The sequence below is a fragment of the Hibiscus syriacus genome, unplaced genomic scaffold (genome assembly GCF_006381635.1).
Source record: "Hibiscus syriacus cultivar Baekdansim isolate YM2019G1 unplaced genomic scaffold, ASM638163v2 tig00110761_pilon, whole genome shotgun sequence".
Classification (NCBI taxonomy): Eukaryota; Viridiplantae; Streptophyta; class Magnoliopsida; order Malvales; family Malvaceae; genus Hibiscus; species Hibiscus syriacus.
The window spans coordinates 541,274-554,297 of NW_024062849.1; positions in this window are offsets into that span (position 1 = coordinate 541,274).

The window sequence follows — 13,024 nt, forward strand, 5'->3', positions numbered from 1 at the left end:
TGGAGTCCCTTGTTTTTTCTTTTTGGATTTACTTTTGTTGTCTGTTTCTGTGAGAATGTAGGGTGAAGATTGCTTTGTGATCAAAGCAAGCTGATGTTAAAGCTTTACTCTAACTATCTTTGGTTTGAAGCAAATGTTAGGCTTGGACATGTGTGGCTTGAGAGTTAAAATTTTATGTTTTTCATATCGGTTCCAACGGCAAAATCTTTATTTGTCATAGACTCCGGCTATAAGTTTAGGTTAGCTGTGCTACTGAGAACTTTATTCCAAGTTAAAATATATTTTTTCTTGCTTAAGGTAGATGAGCTAGAGACAAATATTTGTTCTTTCATACTATAATGGTAGTCTTGAGAAGGTTAACAATCTCCCTTTTGCATTGTTGTGACATCATTATGACCATGATAAGTAGTAAGACTACCTTAAACATTATACTAATCTCTAAATCTTTTGGTAACTCCAAAACATTGTCATTAGAGTCGATTGCCTTTAGTTTTGTAAGGTACTACTCCCCTCAAATGTTGTTTCTTGAAGTGCTTGTAGGAAATCTTTCTGGTTTGATATAAACAATTAACATTTATCATCTCTGAAATCAGCTTATCTTGAATGCAAATTTTGTTTGTAGATTTCATTTCCAAATATAATTTTCTGATGGACTCCATCAAGTTGGAAAGTGTAGAATTGTTGAGCAATGCATTCTACTTATGCCCTCAAACTTAGCCAATAATCTCTATCTTCCACCTTGATTATAGTTTTATCACATTAAAAGGTCTTGCTCACTGGCATGTAAGTCCAATGCTCTATTTACATCTCTTTAGTCTCGATGAAGAAGAGATGGAAATACTTGGAAGAAAAGAGAGAATCTTCAAATAGGTAACTATTTTGTCACATCACTGCTCACCAGAATGTAGGTCCAATACTGCTCTCGAGTCTTGATGAAACAAGAGATGAAGTACTTTGGAAGACAAAAGAGAGTATTTTTAAACAGATAACTATCATGCATGGACTAGGGTAGATATTCACCTTGCTGGATAGCCATTAATGCAACACGTATTAGCCGAAATATTTGCATCTTGTACTTAAAATTGCATCTTGGATATTGCGGGCAAGCATGTCTTTGCAGGTTCAGAAATTTCAGTCGTTTTTCTTGCCACATTTGGCCTTCTATCGTATATAGTTGAACAAGAAGATATTGGTATTCCCACCTTGTTATGTTTCTCTGCTGCATATCTTCGAAGAATTGTCTAAAAGTCATTGACACAAATACAAATAGTACCGCAGATATCATCTTTATAGTATCATAGGTGATGGAAACAAACAAGAGAAGGATTACTAGTATGTGTTTTTTTCTTTTTGGTTATGGGGGTTTGATGTGTAGACAATGGTAGCTTGTGATATCTCTTCCATAGAACCACATCAATCAATTATGTGCTTACAGAACTTGTGTCAAATGGAAGACAATCCGCCATCATTAGTGCATGTGGTGATGTTAATGCAGATGCAGAGTAAGGTGTAGGTTTTAACTATGTAGATGTCCAACAGGAGGTGGGGGGATTACAGTGGATCATTTTCTTTTTTGTTTCTGTTTCTTTATGAAGTTACCAAAGCCAAATAAAGAAGTCTGTTTCTGTACTGGTATGACTTGATTAGCAGAATTTAGATCGCTTTGTTAGTTGTAGTGGTACCTGTGTATGTCTTTCTTTCCCACCCAGCTTAAAAGTAATGAGTTGGCAAAGGAAGAGGAGAGGACAACATTAATTAAGCATTCTATTTTATAATGTAAGTTATAATAATGGTCAACAAGTGAGATTCGATTATTTATTTGTTTAGCATCAATGAATTGGTGTGCTGGGGCACCACAGCAGCATTGGCGGACATAAATGGGATACAACTCCATTTGTTGGTATTGGTATGTTTGTCTTTGTTTTAAAACCACACCAAAATTAATTGAAGAAGACGTGTTAGCTGTGGCTGTGCATCTTATGCAGTATCAATGCCTACCTGTCATTAACTTTCAAGTTGTCAAACGAAGAAATATCATCCTATTAATCACTCAGATCGCCTCCAACAATCCCCGCCCCCATTTCGTTTTGTTTTTATTATTACTTGAAATCCCTTGGCAATGGCAGCGACCACCACCATTTTCAGTATTCGTAGAGCTATTATTATCAACCTAACCTAACGCAAATAAATTTGACCGATTGATCTACTTGATAAGCTGTTTTACATGGAAGCTAGTGGCTTGTAATCCAATGATTCATTAGTCGGTTTGGAAAATCATATGCTTATTTTTTTTCAGGCAACCGAAGGTGTGATGAAATGCAGGAAAGCGAGTCCAAAGATTCTGGTAAAACAGATGATTGAAGATGGAAACATTATGAAGAGCATGGCAAAAAAAGGAGTGAAGGAGAATATGGACTTGGCCACTCAAACTCAGATTTATTAAAATTAATTCATACCCTTCATGATCCGGAGACACTAAGCAAATAAATGTCAAAAGGAACTGTAAATCAACAAATCTCGAATACACACCAGTCGAGCAATGTAAACATTTGCGAGTGTTGTCAAATGTGCAACATTTCAGGTGTTCATGGTTTAACATTACAATAGAAAAAGGCAGATAAAGGAACTTAAGTTCATCTGCTCTTTAGTGTTCTTCAGCGGGACAGAATATCATTAGAGCAATTTTATTTCTTCTCCCTCAATCCATTGGTCAAGTTTCCTACATTTAACACTGAATAACATGAGCTTCTATACGCGGAACAAAGAAAGGCAAACTGAGCAGATATCATGCAAACAAGGAAGGATGAAACACATTTCCCCCCTTTACAAAGAGAGACGAGAGAAAGAAAAAGAAATGTGTTGAAACATTTTAATATTTCGATATAACAAATTAAGTTAAATGGATTTTAAGATTTTCCAAATGATTTTCTAAGTATATTCGATATAACTATTCGAATATCAAAACATTACTCCAAATATTTCAAAAATCATTTTTAATCCTTACTTAAGTGTAAAATTAAGTTTTAATCATAAAACAATTTCAAAATAATTTTACAAAGTATTTCGAACCAATTCAAAGCCAAAAATTACAGATTGCTCTGAGGGAACCGATTCCCCCCCATAGGAGGAACCGATTCCCCCCTGAATGGTTTGGCTCCGAGATTTCCAGAATGCTCGGAGGGAACCGATTCCCCCCAAGGGGGTACCGATTCCCCCTTGTACAACAGTCGAAATATTTGAATTTTACACTTAGGGAACCGATTCCCTATGAGAGGGAACCGATTCCCCTCACGCTCCAAGCTGTTTTATTAAATGTTTTCACACTAAAACGGCTATAATATCTTCTCTAATTATCCCCAACGTTCAGAAGTGATCCAAGGTGTATTTAAGCAAGCTTAGAAGCCATTGATCAAAAACAAGAAACATCAAGCAACTAGAATCAAGAGAGAATCAAAGAGAAAGCATCAAACCTCAAGTTTGAGCATTTCAAGCCTATTTTCATTCAATATTCATTTTGCTTTCAAGAACACTTTTTGTGCTCAATTGTATTCATCTTTGAGTGTTCTTTTCTTTGTTCTAGAATTGTGCAAACATCTTACCTTGTGAGGTTTTCTTGTAAGTTTGCAAATTTGTAATCTTCTCTTTGAGAAAAGAGTGTTCTCAAGAGTTGGGGTATACTCTTGAGGGAATTGTAAGGTTATCTCTTTGGCCTCAAAAGAAAGAACAAATTAGTGAATTTGTTGGAAAATCCTTAGTGTGGATAGCTAAGGTAGTGGACGTAGACTTTGTTTGAGAAAGTCGAACCACTGTAAATCGCTGTGCAATTACTTTCAATTTTCTGCAAAAGCTTCCACAAAAATTTTTATTGCCAATTCACCCCCTCTTGGCCAATTTCGTCATTCGATTAACTCAACAATTGGTATCAGAGCCTAACTCATTTGAAGGTTTTATCGCCTCTTGAGTCGATTCGGGAAGAGTTATATCGATTATTAAAGTCATCAATGGCCTCCGCTTCAAACTTCGACTCCGGTCTCGATTCGATGCCCGTCAACAAGCCTCATTTCTTCAATGGAGCTAACTACGCCTATTGGAAGAATAGAATGATGTACTTCATTCAAGCAAGTGACATGGGAGCATGGAATGCCGTAGAAGAAGGATACATTAAGCCTATCACTCATCCAAGGTTGTGGAGTGAAGGAGATACAAAAATGTTCCAGCTCAACTCCAAAGCCATCCATATTATCTTTTGTGCTCTTGGACCAGATGAATACGGAAGAGTTTCATCGTGTAAAACCGCCAAAGAAATATGGGACAAGCTTCAAGTCACACATGAAGGTACCGATGAGGTAAAGAAATCAAAAATTAGTATTCTAACGCATAGCTATGAAAATTTCAGGATGAAACCAAATGAAGACATCAAAGCTATGACGGATAGATTTTCAACGATTGTCAATGGTCTCAAATCATATGGAGAGATCATCTCAAATGAAAAGCTTGTGAGGAAGTTAGTCTACTCCCTCCCAAAATCATGGCAATCAAAGAAGACGACAATCATCGAGTCTAAGGACCTATCGTCCTTAACTCTTGAAGAACTTATCGGTTCACTCCTCACTCATGAGATGATGCTTGAAGATGAGGTGGACCTTGATAAAGTTGAAGAGACACCAAAGGAGAAGGAGAAGAAGAAAAACATTGGAGTTGCTCTCAAATCCACAAAAGATGAGAGTGATTCTAATGATGATGATGATGACGAGGAAATGGCATTGTTTGCCAAACGGTTCAGAAAAATGATGAGACCTTACCAAGGAAGAAAATTCAAACGAAACGAAGGCCTCAAAAATGAACCAAAAGAGAAGGACCCAATCATTTGCTATGAATGCAAAAAGCCGGGGCATGTCAAATATGATTGTCCACAATTGAAGAAAAAGGGTCAATCAAAGAATAAGCACAAGGCTCATGTGGCTATATGGAGCGATGAAGAAGGTTCCGATGAAGAGGAACAAGAAGTAGCAAACTTGTGCTTGATGGCATTCGGGGAAGATTCTAAGGTAACCTCTAACTCATCCGATTTTGATGATTTATCTTATGATGAGTTATTTGAGGAATATAATGGGTTGGCTTCGGATTATGAGAAATTATTTTTAAAATATAAAAATGATGTTTCAAAGTTGAAAAATGAAAATAAACTCATATCCAAAACCAACAATGATCTTGAAAGTAAAATCAAAGATTTGCAAATCAAACTAGAAGAGTTTGAAAAGAAAAATTTAGATTTGCAAAATTTACTCTCAAAGGTCAATGATGATCATCAAAAGAAAATTGATGATCTTAAAACTTCTTTTGATAAAGTTGGAACAAAGCGTTTTGAAAAAGGAGAAAATTCAAAATCCAACTTTGTTAGAAAAGATTTTAGAAACTACAATCATAGAAATCCTCAACGAACCTTAAATGGTAAAATTTTTAGAAGTATATGGGTTCCTAAAGGACTCATTACTACTAAAGATAAAGATATCCTACACAAATGGATACCTAAGGGAACTAGGATTTTGGAAACTAATGAATATGGACCCAAAAGAATTTGAGTACCAAAAATCAAAAATTAATCTATGTTTGTAGGGAAAGGAGCATTGCTACAAGGCACGGGAAACAAATTCAAATTCATGGTACCTTGATAGTGGATGCTCAAGACATATGACCGGAGACAAAAGCCGGTTCATTGAGCTTAACGCAAAAAATGGAGGAGAAGTGACTTTTGGTGATAATTCAAAAGGTCACATTGAAGGTATTGGTACAATAGGTAATACCTCTTCCATACAAATTAAAAATGTTTTATATGTGAATGGATTAAAGCATAATCTATTGAGTATTAGTCAATTATGCGATAAATGATTCAATGTCTTATTTGAAATTAATGGTTGTAAAGTCATTGACATTGCATCTAATCGGATTATGCTTGTTGGTCATAGAATATGAAACATTTACATGGTGCATTTAGATTCTATTGATATGACTAATTTGTGCCTAGTTGCTAAGGATGAACATGATAGTTGGTTATGACATAGGAGACTAGGACATGCTAGTATGAGTGTTTTGCAACGGCTAATTCAAGGTGATTTAGTTCGAGGGTTGCCTAAGCTTAAATTTGATAATGACAAAATCTGTGATGCTTGTGCTAAAGGAAAACAAAAACGAGTTTCTTTTAAATCTATTAATGATGTATCAACTAGTAGAGTATTACAATTGATCCATTTAGATCTTTTTGGGCCAACTAGAACTACTAGCTTGGGAGGAAAACAATATGCATTTGTCTTGGTAGATGACTATTCTAGATACACTTGGGTTCTATTCTTAAGTACTAAAGATGAAGCATTAGAAAATTTCATCACATTTTCAAAAATAATCCAAAATGAAAAAGGTTACTCTATCACTAGTGTTAGAAGTGATCATGGAACTGAATTTGAAAATCTTGGATTTATTGAGTTTTGTAATTCTAATGGTATTAGCCACAATTTTTCAGCACCTAGAACCCCTCAACAAAATGGAGTTGTTGAGAGGAAAAATCAAACTTTAGAAGAAATGGCTAGAACCATGCTTTGTGAAAATAATTTGCCAAAATATTTTTGGGCGGAAGCCACAAATACCGCTTGTTATGTTGTAAATCGAGTAATGATTAGGCCAATTTTAAAGAAAACTCCATATGAAATTCTCAAAAATAAAAAGCCTAACATTAGTAATTTTCATCCTTTTGGATGTAAATGTTTTGTTTTAAACAACGGTAAAGAAAATCTTGGTAAATTTGATGCTAAAAGTGATGAAGGAATTTTTCTGGGTTATTCCTTAAATTCTAAAGCTTATCGTGTATTTAATAAAAGAACTTTAGTTGTAGAAGAGTCTATACATGTTTTCGATGATAATCCCCTTCCGAGGAAGGATTCTTCTGTTAATGATGATGTAGGTATTGTACAAACAAATGACGTTAGACATGACGTTGGAGAATCATCATCAAAGGAAGAAACAAAAGATGAGGAAACTCATGATCCCCTCGAGAATCCAACCATTGAAGAAAGGGAAGTATCTTTTCCAAGAGAGTACAACTATGTCAAGGATGGTGAAATTATAGGTGATCCATCAAAAGGGGTAACTACTCGATCTTCTCTTAGAAATATATGTAATTATGTTGCATTTATTTCATGCATAGAGCCTAAGAACATCAAAGAAGCATTAAAAGATGAACATTGGATTATGGCTATGCAAGAAGAATTAAATCAATTTGAGAGAAGTAAAGTATGGACATTAGTTGAAAGGCCTAGTAATAAATCTACTGTAGGTACTAGATGGGTTTTTAGAAATAAACTTGATGAAAGTGGTAATATAGTGAGAAACAAGGCTAGACTTGTTGCTCAAGGCTATACTCAAGAAGAAGGCATAGACTATGATGAAACATACGCTCCCGTAGCTAGGATGGAAGCAATTAGAATGTTATTGGCATTTGCATGTTTCAATGAATTTAAATTATATCAAATGGATGTTAAAAGTACATTTTAAATGGTTTTATAAAGAAGAAGTGTACGTGGAACAACCTCCAGGTTTTGAAGATTCAAATTTTCCTGATCATGTTTTAAAATTGACAAAAGCTCTTTATGGATTAAAACAAGCTCCTAGAGCTTGGTATGAAAGATTGTCAAATTTTTTAATTGAAAAAGATTTTTTAAAAGGAAAGGTTGACACTACATTGTTTTTAAAGAGAAAAGGTAAAGATTTATTAGTAGTTCAAATTTATGTTGATGATATAATATTGGTTCTACTAATGATGTTCTTTGTCAAGAATTTTCTAAGCTAATGCAAAGTGAGTTTGAGATGAGCATGATGGGGAGCTCTCATTTTCTTGGGACTCCAAATCAAGCAAAGAAAAGATGGCATCTTCATTAATCAAGCTAAGTACGTCAAAGATATGCTCAAGAAGTTTGGACTGGAAAATGGGAGACCTCATGACACTCCAATGAGCTCTTCAACAAAGCTTGACTTAGATGAAGGAGGTAAATGTGTAGATGTTAAATTATATAGGTCAATGATTGGCTCTTTGCTTTATCTAACTGCAAGTAGACCGGACATTATGTTTAGTGTTTGCTTATGTGCTAGATTTCGATCATGTTCTAAGGAATCACATTTACTAGCTGTTAAGAGAATCTTTAGATACCTTAAGGACACTCATAGTTTAGGACTTTGGTATCCTAGAGACTTTAGCTTTAGCTTGCATGCTTTTTCTGATGCGGATTATGGAGGATGCAAATTAGATAGGAAAAGCACCTCCGGTACTTGCCAATTCCTTGGAAATATGCTGATTTCTTGGTTTTCAAAGAAACAAAATTGTGTTGCATTATCTACCACTGAAGCGGAATACATTTCAGCCGGTAGTTGTTGTGCACAAGTTTTATAGATGAAACAACAACTTTTTGATTATGGAATTGAAGTAGGTACTATTCCTATCAAGTGTGACAATACTAGTGCTATTTGTCTCACTAAAAATCCCATCCAACACTCTAGAACTAAGCATATTGAAATAAGACATCACTTCATTAGAGACCATGTCACTAAGGAAGATGTAGTTCTAGAATTTGTTGATACTTTGCATCAATTAGCGGATATCTTTACAAAACCCTTAGACAAGGAAAGATTTTGGACACTTAGGAGAGAATTAGGTTTAACTGACCTATCTTCACTTAGTGTTTAAAATGATTTTAGCACTTTTAATAAATCTTAAAAAAATGCTTATAATAATAATTTTTGATTGCATTCTTGCTATTAGTTAGGAGGAGTTTGTGATTCTTAGTGAAAATTAATTTTATGTTCAAAAATCGATTAAAGATTAATTTAATTGTTTGAACATAATTAATTTTTGATATATGAGTTGCCAATACCACTAGAAAAGATTAATTTAGCATTTTGTGCTTAAAAAATCGGATTTTAGCATTTTGGTGCAGAGGGAATGATCCCCCCTGAGGGAACCGATTCCCCCTTTGAAGGGGAACCGATCCCCCCCACAGGGGAATCGATACCCCCCTGGGGTTCTGTTAAAATCGAACAGAACACCCCAAAATCCCAAACCCTCATTTTCTTCTCTCTTCCGCCGTTCTTCATCTCTTACACCCTCAAATCTCCATTTTTGCCTCAAATCAACGATATTAATCGGAATTTGCTTCATAAATCATCTTCTAAACCTGTTGGAATCATTAAAATCGTGCAAACAACATCTAAATCCCCTCAATCTTCATCTTTCAAGGTAAATTTTTCTAAACTCTTTATTTCATTATTTTTGAACATATGATTAGTTTCAATTAGTTCTAGGTTGAAATAGTGATCGGGCATTGATTATTTAGTGATTAGAAACTAGATGTTACAACTAATTTCATCAAAAATTATGTTGTTGTTATGAAAAACTATACATATATTGTTTCTCAAAACCATATTTTTCAAAAGTTTTTCAAAAACTTTGCCCATTAGGATTGATTTAGAGAATCTTGAAATATTGAGGACTCATTTGAGTTTTGGGATTAATTGAATTGCATACATTTGTTTTAAAATTGCAGGTTATTCTATCTATTCCGATTTCCTTCACCATGTCAAATCCTAAACGTCCTAGGTCTTCATCTAGTCGTTCTAGTCGTCAACCAAATCCACCTCCAAATCCTCCTTCTATTCTAATTTCTAATCCCAATCCCACTGATCCTAACTTGACTATCCAAAATTCGTGTTTCAATCATCCTGGGTCTAGAAATCACCGATTTTGGTATTATCAATATTTCGATTCTTACAAAATCCGGGAAGAACGTATTCCTTCTCGTCAAGCTATGTTAGCTATCGATTTTAAATATCTTCCCATTTTACAAGAATGGAAATTTGATAAACTATTTGATCTTGAACCCATCGTTTACCATCAACTTGTTCGTATATTCTACTCTAATGTCGTATGTGTTAAAAACCAAGCTGAAACCGAAACCATAGGAATTCGTTCCTACCTCCTAGGACAATTCTTATATATTGACCCGGCATATATATCCAATACATTTGGATTAGATAATGATGGTATTTCGAATGAAAAACAAATTTTAGGTTCTCGTTATAAAAGAAGAGATAGTGCGAGTGTCTTAGACCTACATGAGCGTTTTCTTCATCTAATGATTTCTTGGTGGTTTCGACCATCCGGAGGTCGTTATTCTACTCTTAGAGCTTTGGATCTTTGGTGGTTACATTGTTTCGAAAACCGTATTAAAATTAACCTACCTCAGATTATTTTTACTGAAATTGTTGAAACCGTAAATCTTGTTCCTAACAAGAAACACTGTTCATCTCTAGTTTACGGTTGCTTTTTGAGTAATCTGTTTTCCAAAACTGGGCTTAGAGTCGGTCTAGATGCCGTTTTTCCTCTTAAGAAACAAATAAATCTTCTTTCCTTAACGAGAGCGGGATGGGTAAAAAACAAAGAAACCGGTGAATGGGTTCGATCTTCTACTCCGGGAGCTAGTTCTTCACAAGCTCCACCCGAAGGTGACGAAGATCCCGAGCTTGAGCAATTAATGCAAGATATTGATGAAGCCGAAGATGAGCCTGATCAGCCCGAAGAGCAGCCCGAGGAGCAAGCACAACAAACGCATCAAATGCCTCCATATTTTCAATCCTTTATGGAGACATTCGATTTCCGATACGCTACCATGGACTTGCGCTTTTCCTCTATAGAGTCTTATTTATCTACAATGGGAGCTCAACAATTAGAGATTCTTCGGGAGATGCGTGCAAACAATGAATCTACCAACGCTCGTATCAATGAACTAACTCATGAAATGGCTGCTATGCGAGCCCTTTTTCCTCCTACCGATCCGGATGCTTGATTTTATGTTTAGCTTTAAAACTTTGAACAAAATGAATATTGTTTCAACATTTTGAATTGTTTGATTTTGTGGATTGTTGGATTTTGGATTTATGAATGGTGTGAACTTATATGTTTGGTGTTTTATTCATTTTTGCATCATTTACATTATCATTAGCAATATGACCAATTTTGCCATATCACATTATTTATGAATATTGATTTATGAAACTAATGGCTAACCTCTCTTTTGATTGTGATCTTAGCAGCTTAAGCTTATAATTAATAAATCAATTGGCTAAATGATTTTCAAAACATTGTTTTACAATGTCTTTTTGATTTAACAAAAAGGGGGAGAAGAATAAGTGTTAAATATTTTACATGATAAATTGAAGAAGTGTTAAAGTAAGGGGGAGTAATTTCAAAAACTTGATTTCAAAAATCTTAAAATTACTAAAATGTTTTGTTATATCAAAAAGGGGGAGATTGTTGAAACATTTTAATATTTCGATATAACAAATTAAGTTAAATGGATTTTAAGATTTTCCAAATGATTTTCTAAGTATATTCGATATAACTATTCGAATATCAAAACATTACTCCAAATATTTCAAAAATCATTTTTAATCCTTACTTAAGTGTAAAATTAAGTTTTAATCATAAAACAATTTCAAAATAATTTTACAAAGTATTTCGAACCAATTCAAAGCCAAAAATTATAGATTGCTCAGAGGGAACCGATTCCCCCCATAGGAGGAACCGATTCCCCCCTGAATGGTTTGGCTCCGAGATTTCCAGAATGCTCGGAGGGAACCGATTCCCCCCAAGGGGGTACCGATTCCCCCTTGTACAACGGTCGAAATATTTGAATTTTACACTTAGGGAACCGATTCCCCTCACGCTCCAAGCTGTTTTATTAAATGTTTTCACACTAAAACGGCTATAATATCTTCTCTAATTATCCCCAACGTTCAGAAGTGATCCAAGGTGTATTTAAGCAAGCTTAGAAGCCATTGATAAAAAACAAGAAACATCAAGCAACTAGAATCAAGAGAGAATCAAAGAGAAAGCATCAAACCTCAAGTTTGAGCATTTCAAGCCTATTTTCATTCAATATTCATTTTGCTTTCAAGAACACTTTTTGTGCTCAATTGTATTCATCTTTGAGTGTTCTTTTCTTTGTTCTAGAATTGTGCAAACATCTTACCTTGTGAGGTTTTTTTGTAAGTTTGTAAATTTGTAATCTTCTCTTTGAGAAAAGAGTGTTCTCAAGAGTTGGGGTATACTCTTGAGGGAATTGTAAGGTTATCTCTTTGGCCTCAAAAGAAAGAACAAATTAGTGAATTTGTTGGAAAATCCTTAGTGTGGATAGCTAAGGTAGTGGACGTAAACTTTGTTTGAAAAAGTCGAACCACTGTAAATCGTTGTGCAATTACTTTCAATTTTCTGCAAAAGCTTCCACAAAATTTTTTATTGCCAATTCACCCTCCTCTTGGCCAATTTCGTCATTCGATTAACTCAACAAAGTGGTAGTCGTTAAAATATATACCGTACAAATATACAATAAATGGAGTTTGTGACGGTACCTGTCACTCCAGATGTGCTTAATTGCATGCACAAACTGCTAAATGCATGTGAAACAACATAAAGAGCACAAGAAACATAGACTTGTTTGTGGCATTGCCAGTCTCCTTCCTGTTGTACGATATGCAAAGTAACTAAAACAAATGCACCACCAAAATAAATCTTCAGAAGGATTTGAGTTTTTCTAGTTAAAATTTGCATATTTCATTAAAAAAAGTTATGAACTAATAATAATAATTCAAGAGCCAAACCATTTAATAATTATTGTATAGAATGCACATTGCTGTTTTACTTAACCAAGTCTGCAGAAACCAGAACCACAAGTAAAGAAGCACATTGTCTGTCATATTCACATAAGACAAATAAATATATCTCGAGTTTGTAGCATTTGAAACCAAAGGCCGGCCCTTGTGAAAGACAGTAAGACTTCCTATGTATAACCTATTATGTATATTCACTATTCAGCTTAATAGACACAACCAACGTTTCAACACATTTGAAATGGACAATCAAATCCAAACCATGTCCCAGATTAATGCATACTACTTTATAATCATTTCAACATCCCATACACAC